A 3,858-nucleotide genomic window follows, 5' to 3' on the forward strand; every position below is an offset into this window, starting at 1 on the left:
AAAACTTGATGGCTGCTATACTGAATCAAGAATTGAAGCTGGGATGTTTTTTAACAAGCATTGTGATAAAAAAACAGAATTGTGAGTGTGTGGTACTGAGATTTGGTTGAAGAGAATGAAGAAAGACTTCAGCCCGAAGTTTCACTGGGGTGTTGGAGGGGTTTGCCTCATTGGTTCAAGATTGATGTAATGTGGCTATATGTGGGAGTGGGGGCATATTGCAATGACATCAGTGACCTTAATGTTAAGGGAGAAGGTCTACATGGTTTAGAGGAGTGGTAAATGACTGGAAGGACTTTTTTATTTTACAGAAGAAAACCAGAAGTGTTCTAGTTCAGAATGATAACTCCATGGATAGGCTGCGCAGCCAAGTGCTCTGGATTATGCGGAATGCATGTGTTTGTGAAATGTGAATGAAGCAGAGGCATTTTTCTAGTGTGTGATTTAAAGTAGGGGCCAGGGAAGCACTTAATTGTGTGATTGAAAAGAAGAAGGGAAGCATTTTGCAATTGTGTGAAAGAAGCAGGGAAGCACTTTGTAATTGTTAGTTGGTGTGTCTCTCTGGGTTATGTTTGCAGGTGTTTTGGCATGTTCTCAGTCTGTGCAGGTAATTTGGTTTATGACCATTCATGACTTGCTGCTGGTACACTTTAGCTGTTTAAGTAACCAGGGTGTTTCATTCAGTCTGGCAATTTTCTTTGCTCATTTTTCATAAGTAAGATATAAAAGTGACTGTATTTTTCAGTAGAAATGTCACATGATTTATCTAGATTTCAGAGTATATAACCATTTTCTTTACGACTAAGGTGCTTGTTTGCTGTGTGTTGGTTGGGATGATTCTGCTGTCTAGTGTACACTATTCAGCTGTGATTTTTCCTTTTGAAAATGTCTAGGACAGTTCAGTGTAGTTACCTGCAAAGGTATTTGGTGGTAGGTTTTGTATCGCATGCTGTTGAAGTTCAAAATACCTATATTAAAACATGTAGGAAGAAATAACTGAATTTACTTGGCATGCTTGCCATAGCAGTGTATGAGTGGGACTGATGGAGACGCTATGTATAATAGCAGGGAACTTTGTAAACCTGGTGTGGGTTTATTTCTACTGCTTCAGTGTGACTTTCTAACAATACATCAAACATGTGAATTTTCTTTACTGTTTTTGGTACACTGTCGCACCAAAATAATTTGAATGTCGAATGGTAATATGGTTTAACATAGTAATTCATGTTCTGGTTTATATATAAATATTTTGTAGTACTAGTAAAAGAAGCAAGTGTGGCTGTCTTATAGGTCCTTCCATCTAAGGAACAGACTGCTGTGCTATAATATATCAAGGAGATGTTGTACTGGCAGTAACAGTCATATTATAGGGAGGTTCTGCAGTGGAGTTGTAGAAGTGACTTCGGATCGTCTGTGTGGTGGTGCATCAATGGTGTTGACTTATTTCTCTTTTTTGTGCCATACAGTATGTTTACACTAATGTTTCGTCCTTCATAGATATTTGGGAAACTGGTTACCTTGAACGTGATAGGAACCTACTGTTGAAATATTCGGAAGCTTCAAGTGCTCCAATGAATACCGCATCCTCTGCAATGAATACCGCATCCTCTGCAATGAATACCGCATCCTCTGCAATGAATACCGCATCCTCTGCAATGAATACTGCCTCCTCTGCATCTGTGAATCGGTAAAGAGTTTCATGACAACTGAATAGCATTCCTGATGCCTTACATTGTAGGCACGATCTGTGTGGACAGTAAATCAGATGAAAATTGAGCCACAACATCACTTTATGAACCAGTGCAGTAATAGCATTCAAAATGTTTACAAGTAAATGGATAGGATGAGATGGGAGGGTAATTGTGCTCAATGTAAGCAAGCTCTAGTTCCAGATGACTGATTCTTGTATTTGAATTGGCTGTTTAGTGCCAGTAATTGAGAAGCCTATAAAAATTCTGCTGTTTTCTAATTTTGTATAGTATAAAGTTGGCTCTAATACATGTACTAACAACCATTTGTAGTTGCAAGGCCTACTTGGGTGAATTGCAAGACTTGGGTGGGTAGGCAGCTCTAAGAATTGAGGGAGTTTATGAACACTGCAACTTCCATTCCTAACATCTGAATTTCCAAATTTTATTTTTAACAGACAGCCTGGAAAAGGTCCAAAGAAGCTTTCTGGTGCAGCAAATAGAAAAAGAAAGGCTCAGAGAGAATTGCAAGTGGCTAGTTTACGTGCTTCAATGATGCAATTTATGCAGTCTAGTCATACATTAGACAGTGAGCTGCAAGACAGGAACAGTGAAATGCTTCAAGAGGCAGATTTCTCTGAGGTGCCAAGCAGTCCTTCCAGACCAGGTGAAAGTGACAGTTCCTGCCAAAGTCCCAGCAATGCTTGCTGTATGGTAGATGTTGAGGTGCCAAGCAGTCCTTCCAGACCAGGTGAAAGTGACAGTTCCTGCCAAAGTCCCAGCAATGCTTGCTGTATGGTAGATGTTGAGAATACTGGTACTGGATGTACAGATAATGAATCTGAGTCACAGGTGTGTGATAATGGCTCTGACCTTGCAGTTGGTAATGCTGAGTGTGTCAGAGAGTGTGGAGCTGAGTCGGTGTCTGGGGCATCCATTGACTCTATTCCTGTGTGGTCAGTGCTAGGAGCAAGTCCTGTATCTGACCAAGTAGTAGATATATGTGAGGAGGAAAATAAGGAAGTAGCTCCAGTAACATGCAGGGAAGTCGATAGTGACCCTGGTAAATGGCCAGATCCCATGGATGATAAAGTTCGCTGTCTGTTAAGTGCTGAAGGGCCTGTTCAGATAATGAATCACACTTTTCCCTATGATGATCACCATAGAAGATTTAATCCTATCTTCTATACAAAAAGACTTACAAATGGTGAGACAGTCAGAAGGTCTTGGTTGGTGTATTCTGAAAGTAGTGACTTAGTATTTTGTTTTTTTTGCAAACTCTTCAGCAGTACTCATTTAGTTGCCCTGTCTAGTACAGGAACATGTGACTGGAAAAATTTGGGCCAAAAGCTTGTAGAACACGAGCGGTCAGTTAAACATAAAGCAGCTGCTGCTAAGTGGAGTGACTTGCACTTGAGGCTTAAGAATAGCTCCACCATTGATCACCACCGTGAGAACATGATTAAGTCTGAGAGAAAATACTGGAGAAACGTTTTGGAAAGACTTCTTGCAATCTGTCAGTACTTGTCCCAACATAACTTGGCATTTAGGGGTAGTGAGGATCGACTCTTTACAAGTGGTAATGGCAACTTCCTTGGGTTAGTGCAGCTGTTGGGCAAGTTTGATCCAGTAATACAAGAGCATCTTCGTCGGATCAGTAATGCCGAGATCCATGATCACTACTTGGGGAAAACCATTCAGAACGAGTTGATAATGTTAATATCGAAGTCTGTCAGAGACTCTATTTTGCAAAAGATAACAAATGCAAAGTACTACTCTATTATATTGGATTGTACTCCTGACTGCAGCCATCAGGAACAGATGTCACTGACTGTCCGTAATGCTGAATGCAATGAAAGTGTGGAAGTTAAGGAGTACTTCTTGTCCTTCCTCCAGGTTACTGAGACTACTGGGGGGTTTCTGACAGACATTGTGTTAAATGAACTCAAAAGTTTGGGAGTTCCCCTCGAAAACTGCAGAGGCCAGGGTTATGACAATGGCTCTAATATGAAGGGGAAACATTCTGGTGTTCAGGCAAGAATCTTGGCCTTAAATCCACCTGCATTTTTTGTACCCTGTGGCTGTCATAATCTCAATCTGGTAATTGGTGATGCTGCAAAGTCTTCTATAGATGCTGTTTCATTCTTTGGTAATCTGCAACGAATGTATA

General features: G+C 40.6%; 1 long non-coding RNA gene across 1 annotated transcript; it reads left to right on the forward strand.

Annotated features, from left to right (window-relative positions):
- The first annotated feature begins 1,874 nt into the window (after window positions 1-1,874).
- On the forward strand, window positions 1,875-2,514 carry LOC122796017. Its single transcript, XR_006363886.1, has 2 exons — window positions 1,875-2,330; window positions 2,415-2,514. It is a non-coding gene; the product is annotated as an uncharacterized LOC122796017 (long non-coding RNA).
- Window positions 2,515-3,858: the final 1,344 nt, after the last annotated feature.

Source organism: Protopterus annectens, chromosome 2.part2 (genome assembly GCF_019279795.1).
Source record: "Protopterus annectens isolate FY-2018-M chromosome 2.part2, PAN1.0, whole genome shotgun sequence".
NCBI lineage: Eukaryota > Metazoa > Chordata > Ceratodontiformes > Protopteridae > Protopterus > Protopterus annectens.